We start from the raw sequence: 26,949 nt of genomic DNA on the forward strand, positions 1-26,949 counted from the left end.
CTAGTGGCTGGCTCCCTCCCAATGTGGGAAAAGCTAGCCAGGAGGAGCCCAAGCTGATGACAGTGGAGTTCAAAGAGATATCTTCTAAATCCCGCAAGGTCCCAGGATACACCACAATATGGCAGCCCCAGCCCTGAAAGAGAGAGGAACCAGAGTCTACTCATTATGCTGAGATTGACAAAAGAGGAAGCTGAGACTGACTAAGGCTTTTATTATTTTTTTTTTTGAGATTCAATGTCTTATAGTTTGGTGAAGGTTCATACATGTTACAGCCTCAACTAGGCTATTTTGGACAATTTTGGTATGTCCTTGAATGAAAAGGCAAAGTTCCCAAGTAAAGATTATCTTTTTGCAGTTGTTAACATTTCAATTTTTTTCTTCTGACTAAGGCTTTTTGAAGGTATCCCCAATTCCAGTTTTATGACTTCAGCAGGTCAAAGAGGCCGCTGTCCACCGAATGATTAATATACAATGTCTGTTCATGGCTCACCATCTCTCCAATGCATTTCCTTTACATTCCATCATGAATCTCCAGGAACCAGACTTTCCAGATTCTGCCACATGGGGAATTTGCATCAACTAAGCACGTAGATGTGGCCAAACATTTGCCAGTTTCTGGTATTTGTTGTCCTTCATACTCAAAAAGGGCCAAAGTGAAATGATCTTGGAGTCAATGTAAGTTTGTCTGAGTGTGGCTGAGCAGACCAATGAGAGCTAGGAAGGCTCTACCACAGATTGGGCACCAATCATTGGTGGATGGAGATGTAAAACGGTAAATGGTAAAATGGTATGGGTGATGTCTTTTAACTTGTGTCTCTTCAAGTCATCAAAGTCCAGTGGTAAGACAAAAGTCAAGATGATTGGTGATGGCCTGAGATGCAGTGGATGACCTTGGTGTCTTCAATGTCTAACCAAGCTCCAAGTGCTCTACGGTGCCTGCTATCACCACCTTTGTGGTCTGCTGGAACAAATTATTTACATCTGCCTATTCTATTAGTGAAGTCTTCACATATTTGGGGTAGACACCCTAATATCTCCTTCACAGGCTTAAGATCTATTGGTTACCTTCATTCTGTTTTAGCCTGCTTGCCAAGATGGTGCACCAGGGTGAGGTTGCTGGGCATATGACAGCTTCTTGGAGCCACAAGTGAGAGCTGGGGGGCATGTGGACACCAGAGGAAGAAATCAGCCTGAAAAGGGTTCACTCTAGAGGTACTAGTCTTTCCTTTTCCTTCCCCATACACACCATTTTAGATATTGATATTGCAGGCTTTATTATTCCCAGTTTATAAGTGAGGAAACTGAGGCTGGTGATGACTTCACCATGGTGACACAGTTATTAAGGGTTGGGGGTGAGAGTCAAACCCAGGTTTCTTCTAATTCCAGATCAGATGCCTTTTCCAGCTAACCATAGAGCCTGTGATAAACATAAATTCTGAGAAGTAACATTCAGGGTTTTGCTATAGACCTGCCCTGTGGGGGCATAAGCAGGACTTTGTGGGACCCCCTTCATGAAGGAGGTTTGGGTTTGGGAGTAGCTGGACTAATGGGTCCCATAATGAAGAGGCAAGTCTAAGAGCCCTTAGCCACCAAGTCTGCCCAGAAGTCTTTATTGGACACAGAGCAGAGGAAGTAGTGCTTGGGAGGGAGAAATGAGGAGATATCCTTGTCTTTGTTTCTTTGACACCTAGCATAGTGCTTGCCATATAGTGGCTTAATAAAAGCTTGTCGAGTCATCGGCTCAGTATACTTCTGGAATATAACTATATAAAGACTTCAAATAGCCAGAGAAGTGGATACGAATCCCCACAAAGAAGCATTCTCAGGATCCAACTTCAAGGGGTATATTTTGGGTAGCTTCATTTCACATGGGGAGTGAGAGGGGATTTTGGCTGACTCTACATCCTTTCCTCCTATTCAAAGTCTGAGGTCGAACCATCAGCATAACTCCCTCCCTGGAGGGATGGGACAGAGATAATGTTAATACTGGATCAGTGATTAATGCATTTCCTCATAGTAGATGCTCAGTAGATTGGCGGAATCTCCCTGTTGAGAATTTTTTCCTGACTTCTTGGCCTAAATTGTCCACTACATCCGGCTTTGCTAGGCTGTAAAGGAAACTGAATATTTAAAATAATTATTTTATCTGAAGCCAATGGTTTCCTTGAAACTTCCAGATCCCCCCCTGGAGAGAAGGGGTAAAGAATGACCTCTGAGCAAAAGGGACGTTGGCCAAGGCCAGGCTCAAGACCAATGTGGAGTGACTAGAAGAGCACTAGATGGAGGAAAAATGTTTTTCCTAAGGTTACTAGTGACTTCCTGATGCCCAGAGTCAATGGTGATTTTTAGGCAGCCAGTGTCTTTGATTTACTCAAAGCATCTGACAAGATTAACAATCCCCTTTTTCTAGATACATCCTCCCTCGACTCCTGGCTATCTTCCTCTCTTATCTTCCTTACTGCTTCTTGTGTTTCCTTTACGAGCTTCTTCAGCCTTCTTCAGTGGAAGTCTGTTAATGTCTCTTGGTCATGGTTTCTTCATGTCTACTAGGAGAAGGCTGGGACTGCAAAATCTGAGGTTCCTCCCAGACCAAACATCCCCTGTTAGTCTCTGAGCTGCTCATCTGGTACTCGGACATCCCCAAGGTTCTCTTCTCCTCCTCTTTTCTCTCTAATCTCTAATTGGTCATCTCATCTTCTCCTACTTCTCGTTTGGCTTTGGGCAATGCATTTAATAGCCTTGAGCATCAGTTTTCTTAGCTGAAAATTAAGATCTTGGACTAAGATGATCCTTTGAGCTCCCATGTTCGACTCTCCTGATGTAAATAATTACCAGAAAAAGATTTCTAGATTTCTCTCTCCAGCCTTCATTGCCACATGCCTGCTATACAGTAGACAGACAAAATAATTTCCGTCTTATTTGGGCTGATGGAAGGATCATCATTAGGGACAGCTAGTGGTACAGTGGATAGAGCACTGAGTCTGGAGACAGGAAGACCTGAGTTCAAAGTGTGATTCTGGGTAAACCACAACCTCTGTTTGCCTCAGTTTCCTTGACTATAAAATGAGGATCATAATAGTGTCTACCTGGCAGGGTTCTGGTAAGGATTAAATGAGATAATATCTATAAGAAGCACTTAGCATATTCCCTCCCTTCCCATCAAAGCTATCGCCAAATGGGCTGTCTGGAAAGGTTAGGAGACTTGCCCTCACAAGAGGTCCCTCCCAAGCAAAGGCTGGAAGGCTGTCTGATCTCTTTGGGGGGATGTTAAAGGGTTTTGTGGTCAGATATGGGTTATACCTAATGGCTGCTGACATCCCTTCCAACCCAGAGATGTGGTAGTGGTAGTAGTAGTAGATATTCTATCTGTAATTATCTCAACATCAATGTTTCTGATACTAAACTCTTCATCTTTGTTTCTGTCACAGAGAAGCTGCTTGAAACTCTCCTTACCTCTCTTTGTTACAGCCTCATTTGCCATTCCTTCTTTCCTCTCCGGAGGTTCAACTTCTTTTTCTATTCCCTGCCACCCAGGTGGGAAAATGTTGAGTCTCGATTTATCCTCTCTCCACCCTTGTCCTCTTAGTTGTCAAGTCCTATTGATTCTGACTTTTCAACTCTCATCGTCCCCTTCCCCACTTTCCATTCTCTTACCTAGTTGAAGGCTTCATTAGACTTCTGTAATAGTTTCTCAATTTCTTGCCTCTTCAATTCATCCTTCACATGCCTGACAGAATATTATCCCTAAAGCATGTTCCCTGAACAAAAAACTCGAGTGGTTCCCAATAACCTAGCCCATCCTCTCTTTTTGTTTTCCTATCTATGTGACTAAGTGTTTTCTTATCTGAAAGGTTAACTTCCTAACAAAGGTTGACAGTTAACTTCTCAGCCTCTCTTTCCCTATATGTAAAATGGGAATAATAGTAGCTCGAATATCATAGAATTATTTTGAGAATCAAATGAGAGAACCAAAGTAAAGGACTTTGTAAACTTTAAAGAGCTATAGAAATGATATCACTTCTTATTGTTGTCATTTTTATTGGGACAGCCAAGTGGCCCTGTAGACAGAGCCCTGGGTTTGGAATCAAGAAGATTTTTATTTTCCTGAGTTCTAATCTGGCCTCAGACACATACTAGCTGTGAGACTTTGGGCAAGTTATTCAATCCTATTTGCCTCAGTTTCCTCATCTTTAAAATGTTCTGCGGAATGAAAAGGCAAATCACTTCAGTATCTTTACCAAGAAAGCCCCAAATAGGGTCACAGAGAGTTGGACATGATTGAAACATGAGTGAACAAATCATTATTATTATTCAAGATTGCTACTGTTTACCATTCCATGAGAGTGTCTTGCCTTCTCCCACTTCTATGACTTTGTGCACAATTTAGAGATTATACAGTCAACACCTTTGTTTTAAAAATAAGACTGAGGACAAGATCTGTTTTGGGCACTCAGCTAAATGGTGGCAGATTTAGGCCTGATTAGGGTACTGCCTCCCTCATTCTGGGCACTATAATTCCATCCATATGGCAGATTTTCATATATAATTATATGCATAATAAATGCATTAGTTTTAGCTGCTACTGATCAAAATTGCAGCGCCCAGACTTCTACCACACCATTTTGTTTCAGACTGTGCTCCTTAATAGGCCAATGTGGGATGAGAGGGCAGAAAAGAGGAGTGAGAAGTTTTTAAAAAGTGATGGTTCAGATAAGAAACTTGTTCATGGAATTTGGAGGAAGAATTTGTCTAAGAAGAAGATGCTATCATCCTCAGCATCAACAACAAATATTTACAGAATGAACACTATTTCCTAGAAAATATTCCTGTGCGGTCCTCTAAAATTCTTTTCTTTTTGAAAAGTATGTTATGATAAACATAGTAACATTCTAAACAATACAAATAAACAATTAAAGAAACAAAATGGATTGAATCTCAAACTGGCATTTAAAAAACAAAAACAGTATATCATAATTTCTATCAGTGACTTGGCCAGTCATAGAAGACATGTCTGTGAGATTTACAAATGGCACAAAGGTAGGAGTTATGATTGGTACATTGGCTAACAAAGTTAGAATTAAAAAAAAAAAGATCTCTCTAGCCTAGAACAACAGACAGAATCTAATAAGATGAAATTTAATATAGATAAACATTTAGGTACTATTCTGAGGCAGTTGGTGCCACAGTGGATAGCGCTCTGGGCCTGGAGGCAAGGAAAACCTGTGTTCAAATCCAGCCTCAGATACTTCCTAGTTGTATGACTCTGAGCAAGTCATTTTATCTCTGCCTCACTTTTCTTATCTGTAAAGTGGGAATAAAAATAACAGCTACCTCACAGGGTTGTTGGGAAGACCAAATGGTATAATATTTGTAAAAAGTGCTAAGCACTGGGCCTGGCATTTAGTAGACTATATAAGGGATTATTCCATTTCCTTCCTCTTGATTAAAAAATGGCACTAGTAGAGAATGAAGGAAGCAAGGATTAGGCCATGGTTGGATGAAAATGATCTAAGGATGTTAGTAGGAGACAAGTTCAATATGAGTCATCATCTAGATGTGGCAGTCAGTCAATGAAGCCAATGTAATCATAGGCTGCTCATGCCTCAACAAGTCACACATTGGACTTTCTCTACCAGCCCCAGCTCTTCACTCTGAAGGTCTACCTCTCTCCCGCTCTGTCTCTCAGCTTTTCTGGTCTCTTGTGACTTGTCCTTCTCAATCATTCACTCTTTTCCTTTCAACTTTAACACCTCTCCATTCATTGGCTTATTTCCTGCTGTATTTAAACATACTTAGGTCTCTTCAATCCTGAAGAAACCTTTGCTTTGTTCTGCCATCCCTTCAAACTGTTGTGCTACATATTTTCTCTTTTTCAGTCATGGTCAAACTCCTAGAAAAAGATTGCCCAAACTTGTTGCTTCCATTTCCTCATCTCCCATTCATTTCTCAATGTCTATCAATTTTATTTCTAACTCAACCCAAACTATTCTCTATAAAGTTAATAATGATCACCAAAATGCTAAATCTAAATGATCTTTAAAAAAAAATTCTCATCCTTCTTGACTTCTCTATAGCTTTGAAAACTTTTAATCACATTTCCCTCATGGACACTCTCTCCTTTTTTTTTTGATCCAGCAATCTCTTGATTTTTCTCTTATTTTTCTCACCAGTCCTTCTAGTTCTCTTTTACTTGATCATTTTTCTCCTCCCATTACTAAGTATGACATTCCTCAAGGTTTTGTCCTGGATTATTTTTCTCTCCTTACATTTTCTTCATTAGCAATCTCATCAATTCTCCTGGGTTCAAGTATCATGTTTATGCAAATGACTCTCAGATCTCCTTATTCCTCTCCAGAATTCCAGTCCCATCATACTAGCAAATGCTTATTGGATATTTCCTCATGGATGTCCTGTAGGATCTTATACCAAAGGCAATATGCCAAAATGGAATTATTTTTTATTTCCCCCCCAATACAACCTTCCTCCAAATTGTGATAGAGGTTTCAAACCCTAGAACTGGAGTTATAGTCTGGGAAATTGATGGAGTCTCAGCCACAGCAGCAGGGGAGGGGCCCCAGGAGATGTTCTGGAAGCTTGGGAGAGCAAGAGTTTCTGTCAGAGAGAGGCAAATAGCTCTCGATCCTGAGACAGCCTAAGGAAAGGTCTGGTCAAGACTTTGCTCCTGAGGAAAACTTACATCTTTCTCCTGGTGATTTGGACACCCTTCCCCCCCTCTGATTCCCAACTGAAGGGGCAGTTGGGGAAGACAGCCAAGCAGCTGACAAGATCACCTCGCAGCTCCTGGTGTCCTGGGTTGGAACTGTGCCCATGGACTAAGACCAGGGCCATCCCAAATCTCTCAGGGGTCCAAGGCTGCCAAGGCCTGAGTTTCCCCAACTTGAGAAGGGAGGTAAGGGAAGCTAGAATAGGGACACTTTTTCACTTCTTTCCTCACAAAAAACATCCCCAAAGCCATTCCTTGTGTTATTCCCCAACTGAATTAGTTTAGAATAAAGGTTGTCGTTTTTCCCCAACTGACTCTAGTTCCAGCTTGAGGGGGAGGGTAACTTTCTCTCCCTCTGAGGAAAGAGGCTAGTAGTAGAGGGAAGTGAAGAAGCAGTTTGGGGATGAGCAGCCATAGCTGAGGGGAGGCTGAAGGGGGGAACTACTCACTCCCCCTCTCCTCTCCCTTGGCCAAGTTAAACAGCAGCTGTCTCCCTTGAACCCTGCTTTGAGAGGGGAGGTCTCTTTACCACCAGACAAACATTCTATTACAAAATTTCTGTATTTCTGTGGATGGCACGGCCATCTTTCCAGAAACTCAGATTCATAACCCCAAAGGCACCCTTGACCCTTCTCTCTCAAGTCCAACATCCAGTCAGTTGTCAAGTCTTATTGCTTCTATCTCCACAATGTCTCTTACATCTATCCCTTCTTTATACTCATATAATCTTGACCCTATTTTAGGCCTATATCATTTCTTGTGTGAACAATTATAATAGCCTCTTGACTTGTCTCTCTACTTCCAGTCATTCCTTTCTTCAACCATCTTCTCAAGAATTGTTAATCTGATATTCCTAAAAATAAGATCAGATCATGTCACCCCCCTGTTTTAAAATCTTAAATTTTAAAATTAAAATGTAAAAAAAAGACCCTATTGTCTTTATCATAAAACACGTTCCTGAAACCAATGTTGAAGGCTCTCTGGAATCTGTTGTCTGCATCCTTTTTCTCATTTTATACTATTTCTGTTTATTCGCTCTCCATTCTAGTTTTTTTTTGGCAGAGATATTGGAATGATTTGCCATGTCCTTCTCTAGCTCATTTTACAGATGAGGAAACTCAGGAAACAGGATTAAGTGTCTTGGCCAGGATTACATAGGTAGGAAGTATCTGAGGCAGGACTTGAACTGAGGAAGATCAGTCTTCTTGACTCTGAGCCCAGTCCTGTACTACATCATCTAGTTGCCCCTCCAGTTTCAGTGCCTTTGCAGAGCTAGTCTCCCACTTCTAGAATACACTTTCTCCTTACCTTTGCTTCATACACTACCTAGTTTCCTTCAAAGCACCATTTGGATATTGCATTCTAGCTATAGGAGGACTTTTCCTGATTCTGTCCAGTTGTTAGCATTCTACCTTTCTTGAAGTCACCTTGTATGATTTTGTATTAAGTTCATAATTATTTTAATATATTCTGTATCTACTTAGAAGACTTTATGCTTGAGGGCATAGACTATGACAGTTTGTCCTCATATCTCCAGCCACAGTAGGCACTTAGTAAAGCTTGTTTAATTGAATTGAAATATTGAATTACGGCTGTTATCCTGTCATAGAAGTCTATATATGCAATCCCCCTTATTCTATAGCTGTCTGGTGCCCATCTGGCTTGGGCAGGGGAGACTCTGGGCTGGGTATCCAGGGAGATGGTGGTGGTCACAGAAAGGGAAATGATGAAGATGGGGCAGGGACGGACTTGCTCAGGGCCAAGATCAGAGAGAACCCTGGCAGCAATCATGGTGAACAGGTTCTCCTCCTTTGAAGCTGGCCCCTGAGTCTTCTCAGAATTATAGACTCTTAGAGATCTGCATTAGGAAGAAACCACTCCTACGAAGGCAGCCTGCCTATTCCTCTTTGAATAGTTTTAATTGTTGAGAAGTTTTTCCTTAAATCAAACCGGAATCTGCCTCTCTGCAAACTTTTCCACTGCTTCTGGTTCTTCCTCTGAGGCCAAACAGGTCAAGGATTTAATCCTTGAAAATAACTATGACATTTCCTTTAGATCTTCTTTTCTTCAGGCTAAATAAACTTCACTGGATTCTTCAGCTGTTCCTTCTATGGCATGAACTGCAGTTCTCTCTCCATCTCAGATGCCCTTTTTCAAATATGCCCGGATTTTTCTTTTCCCCCCTGTTCATACTGTATTTTATTAATGTAAATTCAGACATTTCTGTTAAATTTGATGACATAATGATTTTTTAAAATGAGCATGGCATAAAATATTAATTTATAAAAGTAGTGTGTCTTTCCATATGTACCTTCATGTTTTACTTTTTCTTTTTTTAACATTTATTTTTCTAATGAATCCCAAATTCTCTTCCTCCAACTCCTTCCTCACTCATTGAGAAGGTAAACATTACAATACCCATTATATATATATATATATATATATACATATATATGTGAAGTCATGCAAAACAGATGTCCATATTAACCTTGTTGCAAAAAAACAACAAGAATAAAGTGAAAAAATATGTTTCAATCTGTACTCAGAGTTTATCAGTTCTCTCTTTAGAGGTAGCTAGCTTTTTCATCATGAGTCTTGTGAAATTGTTGTGAATCATTGTACTGCTCAGAGTAACTAAGATCATCTTTATGATATTGCTGTTACTGTGTGCAGAGTTCTCCTGGCTCTGCTCACTTCACTTTGCATCAGTTTACTTAAATTTCCCCACTTTTTTCTGAAACCATCTGCTTTATTTGGAACTATGCCCAAAGGGTTATAAAGCTGTGCAAACTCTTTGATTTGATAATACCATTACTGGGTCTGTATACCAAAGAGGCAATTAAAAAAGGGGAAAGGACCTACTTGTACAAAAATATTTGTAGCAGCTCTTTTTGCATTGGCAAAAAAATTGGAGATTGAACAGATGCCCATCAATTGGGGAATGGCTGAACAAATTGTGGTACATGTTGAGGATGGAATACTATTGTGCTGTAAGAAATGATAAGCAGGATGATTTCAGAAAAAGCTGGAAAGATATGTGGGGACTGATGCAGAGAGAAAATAAGCTGAATTGGGAGAACATTGAACACAATAATAGCAATATCGGAAGATGATCATCTGTGAAAACTTGCCTGCTCCCAGCCATGCAATGTTCTGGGACAATCCTGAAAGACATGATGGGGAATGCCATCCACCTCCAGAGAAAGAACTGCTGGAGTCGTCATTCACATCAGTGGATCTTTGGTTTTATTTGGGGGTTTGGGTTATGTATGCCTTTGTTGTTACAACAATAACCAATATGGAAGTGTGTTTTGAATGACAATTAGCAAAAAGAAACTATTTGTTTTGTCATTTTTATAGCACAATAGTATTGCATCAGTCACATATCACAACTTTTTCAGTCATCATTCTTAGATTTTTCAATTTCTTCCCTAAACTGGGGATCAAGAACTAAAAACTATACTGATTGGGGAGATTACCACCTTTGTTCTGGACCAAGATTTTCTTCAGTCAACAAACATTTATTAAGCTCTTACTATGTACCAGTCTACAGGGAATACAGAACAAGCAGAAAGAAAGAGATTCCCTGCCCTCAAGGAGTTTATATTCTATTAGAGAACTACAACTCATAAAAAGGAGCTGGAGAGCAGAGAAGGGGGCAGGGGGGAGAAATGAAGGTAGAAGAAATAAGGAGTGTAGCCTAGAGAGGAGTGAAGACATGACTGACCTGGGCACCCTCCTTAAATGGTAGTTCTAGGACTGACATCCAATTAGAGGAACAGAGGATATTTCCAATGTGTGAATTCCAGGGTTTCAGTGAGACTTCACAATGGAGACCTAGAGCATGGTAGAACAAGTCTAGAGTGCATCTGCCTAGAAAGGAATCATAGGTAGAAGCTGAAGTAATGGGGACACCAGTTATGAGGTTCAAATGAGACAATGAATGTAAAGTACTTTGCAAACCTTAAAGTGCCACGCAAATGCCATTTATTCTTTTTTAAAAATACTTTATTTTTTTCCTCAAGTACATGTAAAAACAATTTTTAACCTCTTTTTGTTGCTTTTTTTTTGGTTGTTTGTTTTTAATCCTAAGACAAATTCTCCCCCTCCCTGAGACCTGATATAGATTTCACATATAATGCTATTTATTCTTATTATTTTTTAATAACCTCTAGTCACGTGGCCTCAAGTCTGGTGATGACTTTATTCCCTGAGCTTTCTACTTCACTACTAGTGAGCTCAAGCAAAGTTTATAGAGATGTGTTAGTCAATGTTCTGAGAGTCAGACTCTCAGAAATTAAAAAAAGAATGCACATATTTGATAATTATTAACACTTTTCCATGTCTAGACAGTGAACAAAAAATAAATCCAACTTTGCTCTATAGTGATGTCTGAGGTATAAATGCCTCAGATATCACTATAGATCAGTCTGTTTTATTTTTTAGTTTGAGCTGGTTCCAGCACATCTACTTAGATTAGGAACACAAATGAAGGCGTAGCCTTCACAAGAAGAGTCCCAACTTTCCACCAGTGTATAAAGGAAAGGAGAAGAGAATAAGAGAGGTTTTGACATGTGGACCAAAGGAGAAGAGAGAACTCATGAGGAATAGATAGCTTTTATTTATTTAAAAAAAGTAGAAGGCAGAATTCTTTATTGATAGAAAGTAGGAAAAAGATTATATGTGTGAAGATAAGACATTTGGCATAGCTACTATGAAGAGTGGGAAAAAGAATAAATAGGAAGGAGAAGAGAGGGGACGGATGAAGACGCTACAGTGAAGGAGGGCCAATTGAGATTATATAACATAAATTGTAGTGAAGCCAGCTGGAACAGTTGGATGACTTTTACTAGTAACATTCCATGAGCAGGATAAGAGAAGACAATGTGTTAGGAGGTTGGCAAAGTATGACTGGCAATGAGACAAGGGAACAAAATATTTTTAAGATTGATTGATAGTATGGGGTTGAACTTGTAGAGCATAGGATTAAGATTGTGAAAGGAAAGGAAAGAGGCCTGGAAATGGGCAAAAGATTGGAATAACAGAAATAGATAGAGGAACTGAGGGTCACATTGAGGACAAAAAATACATTTAGGAGGGATCAGGCAGGAAGAGAAATTAAAGGCCAGAATATTATGTTTATAGAGAAGAATTTCAGAGTTTTGTATCATAATTGATGGTCAGGCAAAGAGTATGACCATCTCTTTATGTGGTGGAGGCAGAATGAAAATGAAGCTTAGGGGAATTTAAGAGGTTGATGACCTGTAAGGTGAGGATGTTTGAGAGGTCATAGACATGTATCAGTAAGCCGCCATTTTGAAAGCAGAATGAAAGAATGAAGAAGACTGTGAAAGTCACTCCTAGAGAAAAGAGGTAGAATGGCCTAGAGAGTTTGGCCGTTAACAAATAATGAGTTTGACAGGATGACCAAGATGGATGGAGTGAACCTCAAAGGAAAATATATTGCTGTACATGATGGCAAAGGAAGTGGTTCTTGGGAATATGTATATACTAGTTTTGTATCCCCTTCTCCTGCCTTGTAGCCCTTTGGACTTCTTGAGATTTGGTATTATCAATTATTTTTAGTTGAATCAATAAAATGTATTTATTATTCTAATTCTGCTATCTTCCCCATCTACTATCATCATTTTTTATGTCTCTTAAATATTTGTTCATATTCCTCATGTGGAAGTAGAATATAAACTCCTTGAAGGCAGATATAGTTTCATTTTTATCTTTATATTCCTAAGGCCTAGTACAGTATTTTGTGCATAGTAAGAGCTTAATAAAAATTTATTGAATTAACAAATTGTTATCAAATTCATATTTGTAATTTATGAGAGTATTCTATTATATTAGCATTTTAATACTATTTTATTGGAATTTTATTTAGTAATTCTCTAATTATTTGACTTAAAGGGTTTTTAAAACCAGTTTTTCTGTTTCAAATAAAGAATTATGAACAATTTTGTACAAGAAAGTTTTTTTTCATTTTCTTTTTTGTCACTTTAAGATTTATGATGTTTTTATGTTATAAATATTTGCTAGATTAAAAAAAATTAACTGGAATATATTTTCTCTTCCTCCCATATCCCACTCCATTGAAAAAAGATAGAAAAGAAAAAAAAAACGCACCTTAAAATAAATAATGCACGCTTAAGCAAAACAAATTTGTACAATGACTGTGTACCAAAATGTATGTATACATCTCATTCTGCACCTTAATTCCATCACCACTCTTTTAAAAGTGACATTTCACATGAGGGGATGCCCTTCAATTGGGGAATGGCTGAACAAATTGTGGTATCTGTTGGTGATGGAATGTTATTGTGCTCAAAGGAATAATAAAGTGGAGGAATTCCATGGGAACTGGAACAACCTCCAGAAAGTGATGCAGAGCGAAAGGAGCAGAACCAGGAGAACATTGTACACAGAGATTGATGTACTGTGGTACAATTGAACGTAATGGATTTCTCTACGAGTAGCAATGCAATGACCCAGGACAATTCTGAGGGAGTTATGAGAAAGAACACTATCCACATTCAGAGTGAGAACTGTGGGAGTAGAAACACAGAAGAAAAACAACTGCTTGATCACATGGGTTGATGGGGATATGATTGGGGATGTAGACTCTAAATGATCACTCAGTGCAATTATCAATAATATGGAAATAGGTCTTGATCAATGACACATGTAAAACTGAGTGGATTTGTGCATTGGCTATGGGAGGGGGTAGGGGAGAAGAGGTGGGAAAGAACATGAATCATGGAACTATGGAAATATATTCTAAATTAATTAAATATAATTTTTCAATAAAAAAATAAAAATAAAAGAATGACATTTCATCATCAGTTCTCTAGAATCATGGTCATTTTATTGATTATGATTCTTATAACTTTCAGATTTGTTTTTATAGTGTAATTCTTAAATAAGTTGTACTCCTGGTTCCATAATTTATTTCTTTATCAGTTCATAAAAGTTCTCAAACTGATCATTTTTATAATTTCAATGTTGTTATAGTTTTTAAATTTTAAAACATTCATTTGAAAAACAGATTTAGTTACATGAGTCAAAAAGGTATAATCATTTATAACTCCTATGTATATGACAAGATTGCTTCCCAATTTATAGCCCTACTAATATTATTTAGTGCCTAATTACTCCAACCTCACCAAAATTAAATTTATCATTATATATTTTTTCCCTTTTTGGCCAATTCAATGGATATATCACAATAACTTGATCATTTTAATGTCAGTTGCTATCATTATAAGAGGCTATTTGCAATTAATACTCTGTCTTATCATGAAAACTGTCTATTGATCTTTCCTTTGTGGAATGGACTTCTATGATTACAAATTTGTATAGTTTCTTACAAACTTCAAATGTCAGATTTTTAAAAACCAGCTATATAGCTATATTAACTGCAGAGGTTTCCTTTAATATGTTTCCTTCCTTCTTATTTTGCAAGACAGTGCTTTTGCCATTTCATTTCTATACCATTAAATCCATCAATTATCCCTAATCATTTACTCAATTTGCTCAAAAGAAATAAGAAATGTTTCTTCTCTCTGCAATTGAAAGAAATGTTATTCTCTTTTCTTCTATTTTAGAATAACTTTAGAAATATATCCATTATTGACTCAATTAAGTTTCTTTTGTAATGTATGGTGTGTGAGAAATGTGAGTCTGGATTCATTTTTACCAGACTACTAACCAATTTTCCTAGCAATTTTTCATTAAATAATGATTTGCTTCTCCACCCTCCTGTTTTTAGTACTGAGTTTTCAAATCCTTTTCTCATAGATGCTCTATCTTTCTGGATTTTTACTTCTGTTTTATTGACCCGCTTTTCTTAAAAAAAAAAAATCAGCTATCAACAGGGTATAATGACCTCTTTACATATATTTGAATTGGACAGAAGGAATTCTCTTCCCCCCTTTCCCCAGCATGGTTCTTGATATTCTTGTCTGGCTTGCAGAACATCCTCTACAATGGTTAGTTTTCCGTGAAAGATAAGAGCCGATCTGGGGACCTTGTAATTTTCTAATCGCGTGACTCATTTATTCTCCTCCTCTCTTTTCTGTTGTGGTTGTCAGTGAAGCCAGGCAACAGATGTTCCTGGGTTAGGGGAAAGTATGTTTTATTCTGTCTACGGGCAAACAGGAACATTAGCAAGTCTGTAGTTTCCCTAGTTTCAAGGTAGACTGTTGGCTACCAACCAAGATTTCCAAACGAATGAGCATTTGTTTAGAAAGGAGAAGGAAATTTCCATCTCCCTCTCCATTAAATCTAGCTGGGTGATCTCGCCATTATTTAACCCCATTTAAGTAAGTTTCTCCAGAAAATCCTCACTCCTGCCTCCCACTCAGTGTCTAAATGTCAATTAATTACTAAATTAGCTTCTCAGAAAAGGGATGTTCACACACCTGCACTGGATGGGGAAGAACACTTTGAGCTGACCCGGCTGTGTCCCCTGAGAGCCTGGTGCCGAAGGAAGAGATCCTGATGCTGTCAGTGAGCTGTCCAGAAGATCTCCCTCCCGCAACGTGACAGACACTTTAATTCAATTAATCAATACGTGCGTGCTACAAGATATAAAACAGAGAGGTCAGGTGACCTTTGATTTCCTCCTCCGTGATGTGCCTGCCACGCTCTGTCTGGGTGTGCCGGCGCTTACAAGAGCTGATGAGTCAATCCCAACCTGTATGATGGAGTAAACCATTGAAATTCTCTACCACTCGCTCGCTTCCCTCTGCTAGAAAACAAGGAGTTTTCTATTTTGTGATCCTGCCACCAGTAAGTGTTTGTTGAGAACTACCATGTACCTGGCCCTGGGAATGGAGAAAGTGGTAAGAAAGCCTTGTCTACAAAACACCGACAATTAAGTCAAGGAACTAAGACAAAAGAATAAAGGATTCAGAACTGAAAGAGCCCTTAGAAATCTTGAAGCTATGAGCTCTGATGTTATAAAGGAGGGAATAATTAAATCTTCACAAAGCTAACAGATCAGGGACTAAAAGCTCAGGTTCTTTAGTCTAGAACACATGCACATTCCAATGTGGTACTATGGCCAGAGCACTGGATATAGAGGGTATCAAGAGAGCAAGTTCAAAACCCACGGCTGACGGCTTTTGTAGCAGTCCAGCCCATAGGTATTATGGAGAGACAAGGATCTTGTGAGTGAGCACATGGCCATCCTGCGCATGGCAATGAGCTCTATTCCCAGCGTGGCTGAAGTTTAGGCGGGAAACCTTGCTTCCTCCTGTCTCACTCACCTGAGGATAATAACCCCACCTCCACCTTGTCATAAGTTGCATTAGCCAATGGCAATACACTAGGTAACTCATCCATATGTATTGAGGCATCATGTAACTGATCAATATGTATTGAGCTCATTTGTATATCAAAGAGAATAAAAGAAACGGGACACAGCCAGCTCGACCACTTGGAGTATGTCGACAGGTTTGCAAAGGAGCAACTTCTCCCCTTTTTCTCTCCTCTCTATCTTTCTCCCTGAGGCCTGGCCCTTCGGTCAGGCCTTCCTGTCTCTCTCTCTTTTCCAATGCTAATACCTAGCGTTATCTACCTCCTTTAGTTTCCAATCTCCTTTCCTTCTGAGCTAGCATTATCCTCTGACCAGTGCAGTGTTAAATTGGGATCATTGGATGGGAATAGCCTGAATAGTAAAGCCCAGTGGTCGGAGCAGGCTGTGGCTCCCGAATAACAATAATTGATTACTGACTCATTTATTTACATCTCTAAAGCTGGCTCGTTCAAGCCCTTCGAGGAATCCAAAACTTCTATCCTGTTTCTATTTTCCTTCCTTAAAACTTCTTGCGGGCCGGGAGGTTTTAGTTTTCCCCAATTTTTTCTTTGCTTTATTCCCTAAATGCCCATCTACATTTTGACAGAGTGCTCCAACTTGATTCTCTGACCACATTTTAAGATTCCTTTCCATTAATAGAATTTAATGATTTTTAAAATGTGTCCTCTATAGTTGGCCATTTAACTTGCTTTCTTTCACTCTTTTTTTTTCCTTACTACAAATAATACTTCTATGAAAAGTTTTGATCATTTTTGGGGGGTGTTTGAGAACACCTTAAAGTATATTCCCTAAAAAGCAACGGGAGTGGCAGAAAGGCAAGCTCTCAAAAACTTGACTTCTTGTAAGCCGGAGTTGCTGCCGCAAGAGTGGAACAGATGGGAAACTTTGATCAGGTTCAGCAGCGGGCATGGACCTGAGTAATCCCTGTGGACTGGCTGGTAATTGTAAATGAGGATAGCAGGGAACCCCATTATTTTAGGGGAGAGAGACCAACTCTGCATAACCCCAGACTCTGTTCTGACATATTTACTGGTTACATATATGATCACAGGAAAGACAATGTCTCTAACCCTCAGTCTCCTTCTCTGTAAGTTGGGGATCATAATATTTTTACTACCTACCTCAGAGGATCATTGAGAGGAAAGCCTTTTATTTACACCAGAGTGCTATAAATTTGGGAACTGTTGTTCCTTCTTATGGGAAGGAAGAAGCTTGGCATGGTAGATGGTAGAGTTCAAATCTCATCCCACTTCTCTGGCTTCAGTTCCCTTATCTATAAATTACAAAGGTTGGTATCTCAAAAATCCCTTCTAGATCTCTGTTCCTAAGATCTATGAAATAATTAAAGCCTAAAATAACCCTGAAGTAAATTTAACCTTTTACACAAAGCCTTGTTTGTATGAAATCTAAGTCCACCCAGTAGATAGTGGTGTTTTGGAAGTATATTCATATCTTGATTTCTTTTCAAAGATATTTTATTTTAGGATATTAAGTATAGCCTATTTCCAGACCAACATAGTGTGTATGTGTGTGTGTGTGTGTGTGTGTGTGTGTGTGTGTGTGTGTGTGTGTGTGTTAAAGTGTATGGGAAAGATAAATTGAAGATATTGATCTGTAGTACAATGGTAATTATGCCATGCAGGCAATAAATGCTAATGCAGTTGGAGAAGGGAGACATGAGTATGAGATGGAGTCATTACAAGAAACTCCCCAGAGAAGGTGGATTTTGGAGAATGGGGAATATACAGAGAGGTATAGAAGAAGGCAGAGGAGCCTAGAGACAATATGAGAAACAGGCATACTTAAAGGAACAGAGTTAAGGATCCTGGAAAAATCCTAAGAATGTTCTGGACATTTCCCAGTTTCAAATACAGGATGTGTCCTGTCCCAGCTTGTTGTGGATAGCTGTTGGGTGCTGACTGACTGGCCAAAGAAACAACTGCCTTTTGTCACTTGTAGGATTGGCTTTTCTTTTGGGGTAGTATGAATGCCCTCGGATGAATCTGAATTTGGATTCCTACATGAATGTAATGAACATTATTCCTATAGTATTATAGATAATATTTGTATTAGATAGAATATATACTAAAATAAATATAATATTGTTATTATATGATATAAAATATTATATTCTGATCCTATATATTCTGACTCCTAAGAAATAATAAACATGAAGAATATTTATTTATTTTAAAATTAATTTATTTAGTCAATTTAGAACATTATTCCTTGGTTGCAAGAATCATATTCTTTCCCTCCCTTCCCTTCCCCTCCCCTTCCCATAGCCCACCCACAGTTCCACTGGGTATTACTCGTGTCCTTGATCAGAACCTATTTCCATGTTGTTGATGTTTGCACTAGGATGTTCATTTAGAGTCTACATCCCCAATCACATCCCCCTTGACCCATGTGATCAAGCAATTGTTTTTCTTCTGTGTTTCTGCTCCCACAGTTCTTCCTCTGAATGTGGATAGTGTTCTTTCTCATAGGTCCCTCCGGGTTGTTCAGGATCACTGCACTGCTAGTAGAGAAGTCCATTACATTCTATTGTACCAGAGTGTATCAGTCTCTGTGTACAATGTTCTCCTGGTTCTGCTCCTTTTGCTCTGCATCAATTCCTGGAGATTGTTCCAGTTCCCATGGAATTCCTCCACTTTATTATTCCTTTGAGCACAATAGTATTCCATCACCAACAGATACCACAATTTGTTCAGCCATTCCCCAATTGAAGGGCATCCCCTCATTTTCCAATTTTTTGCCACCACAAAGAGCTCAGCTATGAATATTCTTGTACAAGTCTTTTTCCTTATTATCTCTTTGGGGTACAAACCCAGCAGTGCTATGGCTGGGTCAAAGGGCAGTCTTTTAGCAAGCACCCTTTGGGCATAGTTCCAAACTGCCCTCCAGAATGGTTGGATCAATTCACAACTCCACCAGCAATGAATAAATGTCCAGACTTTGCCACATCCCCTCCAGCACTCCTTACTTTTCTTTGCTGTCATGTTAGCCAATCTGCTAGGTATAAGGTAATACCTCAGAGTTGTTTTGATTTGCATCTCTCTGATTATCAGAGATTTAGAGCACTTTTTCATGTGCTTATTAATAGTTTTGATTTCTTTGACTGGAAATTGGCTATTCATGTCCCTTGCCCATTTATCAATTGGAGAATGGCTTGATTTTTTGTACAATTGATTTAGCTCTTTGTAAATTTGAGTAATTAGACTGTTGTCAGAGGTTTTTGTTATGAAGATTGTTTCCCAATTTGTTGCTTCCCTTCTAATTTTGGTTGCATTGGTTTTGTTGTACAAAACCTTTTTAATTTGATGTAATCAAAATTATTGATTTTACATTTTGTGATTTTTTTCTGTTTCTTGCTTGGTTTTTAAGTTTTTCCTTTCCCAAAGATCTGACATGTATACTATTCTATGTTCACCTAATTTGCTTATAGTTTCCTTCTTTATATTCAAGTCAACCACCCATTATGAGTTTATCTTGGTGTAGGGTATGAGATGTTGATCCAAACCTAATCTCTCACATACGGTCTTCTAGTTTTCCTAACAGTTTTTATCAAACAGCAGATTTTGGTCCCAAAAGCTGGGATCTTTGGGCTCATCATAGACTGTCTTGCTGAGGTCACTTACCCCAAGTCTATTCCATTGATCCTCCCTTCTGTCTCTTAGCCAGTACCATATTGTTTTGATGACCACCGCTTTATAATAGAGTTTAAGATCTGGTACTGCTAGGCCACCTTACTTCACATTTTTTTTTTCATGATTTTCCTGGATATCCTTGATCATTTGTTCTTCCAAATGAACTTTGTTATGGTTTTTTCTAATTCAGTAAAAAAGTTTTTTGGTAGTTCAATGGGTATGGCACTAAATAAGTAAATTAATTTGGGCAGGATTGTCATTTTTATTATGCTAGCTTGTCCCACCCATGAGCAATCAATGTTTTTCCAATTATTTAGATCTAGTTTTAATTGTGTGGAGAGTGTTTTGTGGTTGTGTTCATATAGTTCCTGTGTTTGTTAAGGCAGATAGATTCCTAAAACATGAAGAATAGAGAAAAACATAGGAAGACTTATATAACCTGATACAAAGTGAATTCAGCAGAACCAGAAAAACAATATACAGAATGATTAAAACAATGTGAATGGACAGAACATTAAAACAAATAAACAACAAACTGAATATAATATAAGTATAATGACTAAGTTTGCTTCAAAGGTATCTATGAGGTGGAGTTTTTAGAGGGCTGAACCTAGAGTAAAGAAGACCTGAGTTCAAATCCAGTCTCAGATATGTACAAGCTGTGTGACCCTAGGCAAGTCACTTAACTTCTGTCTGCCTCAGTTTCCTCAAATATAAAATGGGGAACATAATATCTACCTTTCAGGTTGATATTTGTTATCTACCTATTTATTATCTAGATTTTTGTTATAAGGATCAAATCAGAGAAAGTGCTTAGCACAGTGCCTGGTACATAGTAGGTACTTAAAAAATGTCTATTCCCTTCCTCCCCTCCTAAGAAAAAATATATGCCTCTCCTCTTTCTTTACAAAGGTAGGAAATTACCATATACACCATTAGACCTGGCTGATGTATTGGTTAATTATGCTGAGCTATTTTCTGTCTCTTTCTTTTTTATTCTTTATTACAAGGAATGACTCTCTGAGGAGAGGGAGAAGAAAGTAAGAGTTATGTCAAAATAAAGGAAATAAACTTTGTTTTGGGAAGAAATTGCCTTGTTAAGAAATTGCCTTGTTTCTGTCTGAGAGGCCTGGGCCATAGAGATCTGGAGTGCTAGTGGTTCTAATGGTAGTGGGGCTGAAAGAGATGGAAAATATTAATTACATAAAAATTAGAACTACTTTGAGGGGGAGCTCTACAAACTTCATAGTGATAATACCATAGTCATTGTTTGTTCCTTCAATATTGTTAAATATTATTATTAAATTTTTTTCAATGAACAAAAACCGTTTCTATCCTTTACCCTTGGAGTAGACCTGGAAAAAATTTTAAATGAAAAAAATTCCATATGATTGTATATATATATATATATATATATAATCTATATCACATTGCTTGCTATCTTAAGGAGTAGGGAGGAAGAGAAGGAGATAATTTAAAACTCAAAAAAATTTAAAACATGTTAAAATTATTTTTACATGTAATTGGGAAAAATAAAATATTAAAATAAAAAAAATTTAAAAGACTATGGAGAATAAGAAAAACATGCATAGTCAAGTAAAACAAATAACCAAATTGAATATGCTTCCAAAACATGTCTCAAACTGCACCTGTGGTCCATCCTCTCTTTCCCAGGTGTTGAGTAGCAGGCTTCACCATCAGTTCTCTGGAATCAGGCTCTTTAAGATTAAGTTTCAGGTAATTAATGGAGCTCCCTTCTTGGCTGAGAAACATGATCCCTCAGTCATTAAGTTCCTGTTTTCTGGTGGGAGAACCAGCAAGTTTCCAAATATTGGTGGCAACCGCTTTTGCTGATTGTGAACTAGACTCACTTAGTGACACTGGGAAGGTTAAAGGTCTGGCATGATCTGTGCCTAAACAGTCAGAGCTTAATAAACATTGCTAAATGATGTTCTCTGAAGCCATGCTGTCTGCAGTCTTTCAAATGGCCCCCCATTTTAAAAGTGGTTTGAATTAGATGTTTCCCAACCCTTGTGATGGGAGGAGACAGATAGAACTTGACCAAATTCAGGGAGAGTCTTTGATTAGAACGTGACATCTCTTTGACTGAAGCCTTGTGACCTGAGCTGAAAGACTCATCATGCTTCTGTGGGATATGGGATAGAGCTTAGCAAGTGACATTTTAATGAATGGTCAACAAATGGGAAAGATTAAGGATGAAATTCTCTGCAGATGTCCTTTTCTATATTACTATTTCCAAAGGCTTAATTCAGTCCTGTAACTGTCTATTAGCCAGTCAGCAGTCCTTACTGGGTCTCCATAAGGAGCATGGCCATTTGCTGGGAGATGTCTCACTGGGGAAAGATAAAGTGATTTCCTAAAGGTCACAGGAGTGTATAATTCAATTGGACAAGTGTTAGTTGAATGCTTAACGGGGGGCCAGCAGAGGGAGAGGATTAAGAAAAATTGTATAAAGAGTACTAGAATGTAAAGTCAGAAAAGAGATAAAACAACCTGTCCAAAATTCCATATCTAGCTAGTGGTAGAGCAGGGAAAAGGTAGTACTCAGACCTAGCCATCCATCCATCCTTCCTTCCTTCCTTCCATCCATCCTTCCCTCTTTCCTTCCCTCTTTCTTTCTTTCCTTCTTTCCTTCCTTCTTTCCTTCCTTCCTTCCTTCCTTCCTTCCTTCCTTCCTTCCTTCCTTCCTTCCTTCCTTCCTTCCTTCCTTCCTTCCTTCCTTCCTTCCTTCCTTCCTTCTTTCCTTCCTTCCTTCCTTCCTTCCTTCCTTCCTTCCTTCCTTCCTTCCTTCCTTCCTTCCTTCCTTCCTTCCTTCCTTCCTTCCTTCCTTCCTTCCTTCCTTCCCTCCTTCCCTCCCTCCCTCCCTCCCTCCCTCCCTCCCTCCCTCCCTCCCTCCCTCCTTCCCTCCTTCCTTCCTTCCTTCCTTCCTTCCTTCCTTCCGGCCGTCCTTCCTTCCTTCCTTCCTTCTTTCCTTCTTTCCTTCTTTCCTTCCTTCCTTCCTTCCTTCCTTCCTTCCTTCCTTCCTTCCTTCCTTCCTTCCTTCCTTCCTTCCTTCCTTCCTTCCTTCCTTCCTTCCTTCTTTCCTTCCTTCTCTCTTTCCTTCCCTCCCTCTTTCCTTCCTTCCTTCCCTCCTTCCTTCCTTCCTAAAGATCCTTCTACAAAGATCCTGCTCTCTATGAGTATTAATTCATACATGTTGTATATATCATTTTATATCTCTTTTGGGTAATGTCTATAGATGTACATGTTGTCTCTCCCATTAGATTGTAAGCACACTGAAGACAGAGACTGTTTCACTTTTGTTTTTACATCCTCAGTGTTGGGTACATTGTGGGTGCTTAATAAATGCTTGCTGTACAGTATATCGTCTAGTATAGTGTACAACTACTATTGACTGATACTTAATTCAATTCAACTTAGTTCTTAGTTAAGTTCTCAGAGTCATAAAACCTGTTAATGTGTTTCTCTTGCTAGAAGATAATATTAATAGTACTGAACATGTATATAGTGTTTTATAGTTTCTAAAGCCCTTGTGGATATGCTCAATGCATTTGATAAAATATTTGCTTTGGGATCTCCTGGAGATAATCCTTTAACCCAGCAGTTCTCAACCTCTCGATTTGTAGCAATGAGAATACCTAATGCATATCAGGTATTTACATTCCGAATCATAACTGTAGCAAAATTGCAGTTTTGAAGTAGCCACCAAAATAGGTTTTTGGTTTGGGGTCACAGCAATATGAGGAACTGTATTGCGGGGTCACGGCATTAGAAAGGCTGAGAACCACTGCTTTAACCCAAGAATGACTCTAATGATGAGAAATTCTGACTCATGGTAGGACAGGGTTGAGGAGACATTTATGAACCATTCAGATCTTTTGGGCTCCCCAAGTCATACCACATAAGTGGCTGTTTGCACTGCAGACTAGACTTGGCTATCATTTTCCTGTACAGTCTTGGAAAATTACCAGCTGACCATATTTCCTGGGTTCAGCCTCTGGTGACACAAGGCCAGGAGTTAAGTCTCAAGTCTGACCAAAAAGGGTTATCACAATGTGAGCTATTATTAGCCCCAGACAATTCACCTTCAAGATCTAGCTCAGCTCCTTTTTCCTACAAGTCTTATCTAGTATTTTTTTTTATGTGCTCCATTTTTACCCTACCTGAAAAGCTTCATTGTGATGGGGAGATGAACCTTTTTTCACTAAGGTCTTTCTTGTTAAGAAGACAAGGCTTGGCAGTTCTTTCCAAACAGGGCGGATTCATTGGATCCAATGACTGTGCATGTTGTAGACCTGATCAGCTAATTTCAGGGAGGCTCATCATCAGAGCTGGTTGCTAGGTGATTCATAAATTTCATCCATAACAACGCACGAAGACTGCGTCCTAAGGCAGAGAAGAGTTGGGCTCTGTACTGATGCAAAGAACTTCCATACCAAGTCACTTATAGTCTTGAAATAAGCATACTCATAGAGGCAAGCTTTTATGTCACCTACTATACTGTAAATTCCTTAAAGGCAAGAAAGCTAAGAGAGTTTCAAAGTGAAGTCCTTCAGTCTTCATTTCTCCTGTTACCCAAACATTCTAATGAACCATAAAGCCTACCCTCTTCCACCATCCTCTTGCATTTCTTCTGTGTATGCCTATAAATGCATGTGTAGTTTCTCCTATTAGACTGTAAGCTCTCCAAGGACAGGGACATTTGACTTTTGCCTATGTATGCTCAGTGTCTGGCACATTGTAAGTGCTTAATAAATGCTCCCTGATTCACTCCACTGATCGCTGATATTTAATTCAATCCGGTTCTTAAATATTGAGTTCATATGCCCTACCTGGGATCATGTTAGTCATAAATCATTTCATAACTTAAAAAATATATTTATCTTTTTATATATTTATAGTGTGCTTTAGTTTTGCAAAGGATATATGTTCTTAATCTCTTATCTTCTTAACTTCTATCCCTTAAAAGTCCTTTCTTTACCTTCACATATCAAGTCCTAGCAAGACTGCTTCTGCACTATTTCTTAAATCTCTCCCTTCTTTTCTTTGTCTTTTTTTTAATCCTTACCTTCCATCTTGGAGTCAATACTATGTATTGGTTCCAAGGCAGAAGAGTGGTAAGGGCTAGGCAATGGGGGTCAAGTGACTTGCCCAGAGTCACACAGCTGGGAAGTGTCTGAGGCCAGATTTGAACCTAGGACCTCCCACCTCTAGGCCTGGCTCTCAATCCACTGAGCTACCAAGCTGCCCCCATGCCTTCTTTTCATATCCAACAATGCCCACCTTTTCCACGTCCTTTCTCCTTTTTTGCCTGGGCTAATGTAATTGCCTATACTACAAGTCTGTCCCTTAGCTAGTTCTCCTGGGACAATCCAGCCTGGTGAAACTTCCTCAGATGTGACTCAGATCATGTCATTTCCCTGCCTGAAAACCTCCAAAGGCTACTCAACACCGAATCATAGATTTAGAGATGGAAGATAACCTTGGAGATCATTGCATACAAACCCTTTCTTTTAAACAGATGCAGAAAATGACTCCCAGGGAGGAGTCCAATGTCTAGGCCATGACTGACAGAGCCAAGACTGATATGGAAGTCTTTGGACATTTTTTCCATTCCAATGAACTGCCTCACTTTCCCTTGACTACCAAATAAGGCTCTTATTTCTTAGTCTGGCAAACAGAAGTCTAAAAATAATTGGTTTCAGCCTACCTTTAGTCACCTTTTCTCACAGGGATCCCCATTGTAGACTCCCCACTTTGGTCAAACTGAACTGCTCCTTCCACTTGGATTATAAGGACCATGTTAAGGCCTGAATAGCCTCCCTGTTGCCCTGGGCCCATTTCACAACATGAACTGGATTTGGATAGATGTCGTCTGAGGTCCCCTCTAGCTCTGGATTGATAATCGGTGAGTTCTCCCCTAGGTAGGTAGTGTAAAAATTAATTTATCTCTAGTAATAAACATATCATATTTCATGAGGTTTGTTAAGGATTACTAAAAATCAAGGATACAAATAATAACCACGGTTGTGCCCATGGCTGATTAACCCATTCATAATCCCCACACTTAGCTTACTTTCATTGCAATGGAGAGAAAAGAGGTAGTCAGTTACTGCCAGTTACCCATTGTGATCTCGTCTATGTGGAGACTCAGGTGAGATTATAGGGAATTCTGGGAAATATCAAGGACTTCTGGGGATTGAAGTCTAGGGTTCAAATCTCCATTTTTTTTCAGTAGAGAAAATTCCTGTGATCTCTAATCCCAATGGACAAGATGGAAAGAGCCTCTTTCTGAAAAGAGGTGCCCGCCAGGAGTGGAATTTCACTACAGAACACTGTGGGCACGACCTCCCCTTCTAGCGAAACTCCTGGTCTGAGCCTGGCTCTATCCTTGCCCTGCCCATCTCGCAGCTACCAGCACTGCCTCCGACTTGACGACTTTGCCCCATCCTGGCACCTGCTCTGCCAACTAGCTCCCGGGCTCACTGGGTGACTAATTTGAGACTTTATTCCACTGCTCCGCCAAGATTTCCCTTTCCGTCTGCTCCTCTACATCCATTTGACCACGAGCGAAAGCTACAGCTGTGCGGATAGGATCTCCACTGGGCTGGACCAGAGCTCATCCTCTCTGGGACTCAGTTTCCCCTCTTCCCTCTCCATGGGTAGGTCGACTATTGCTTTCAGTGTTCCTAGACGGGTCACAGGCAGACCTCCCCTCCCCTCCCCTTCCCTCCCCTTCCCTTCCCTTTCAGAGGCAATAAGGTGTGAGATAATTATTCCTCCTGTCGTGGGGGGGGGGGGGGGGGGGGAAGGGGGCAGCTACTTGGTGCCTCGCCTAGAGGGCAGGCTGTGGTGTCCGGAGGATTTACTGTCCTTCCTGAGTTAAAATCGGACCTCAGACACTTTCCAGGCGTGTGACCCTGGGCGAGTCACTTAACCCTTGTGCCTCCGCTTCTTCATTTGTGAAATGAGCTGGAGAAGGAAATGGCAAATCTCGTCAGGATCTTTGCCAAGAGAACCCAATCGGGGTCACAGAGTCAGATATGACTGCGCAATCGGGGATCCGCTGATCTTCCCTAGCCAAATAGAATTCCCCGTCCATAGTCTGGTAGCCCTTGGAGGCTCTCCGGGAGTCCCAGGAAGAAGGTCAAGCACCCAGCGCCCTCAGTTCTCTCACACCTACTAACACTTTATTCACGGAGGCTTCTGCTGAACCCAGGGTTACC

The 26,949-nt window shown here is 39.5% G+C and overlaps 1 long non-coding RNA gene across 1 annotated transcript; it reads right to left on the reverse strand.

Moving 5' to 3' along the window:
• Positions 1-22,892: 22,892 nt before the first annotated feature.
• Positions 22,893-26,396, reverse strand: LOC103098134 (uncharacterized). Its single transcript, XR_001628543.2, has 3 exons — positions 25,800-26,396; positions 25,434-25,643; positions 22,893-24,109 (listed from the first exon to the last, which is right to left on the reverse strand). It is a non-coding gene; the product is annotated as an uncharacterized LOC103098134 (long non-coding RNA).
• Between the last annotated feature and the right edge of the window lie 553 nt (positions 26,397-26,949).

This window comes from Monodelphis domestica, chromosome 3 (genome assembly GCF_027887165.1).
Source record: "Monodelphis domestica isolate mMonDom1 chromosome 3, mMonDom1.pri, whole genome shotgun sequence".
NCBI classification, from domain to species: Eukaryota; Metazoa; Chordata; class Mammalia; order Didelphimorphia; family Didelphidae; genus Monodelphis; species Monodelphis domestica.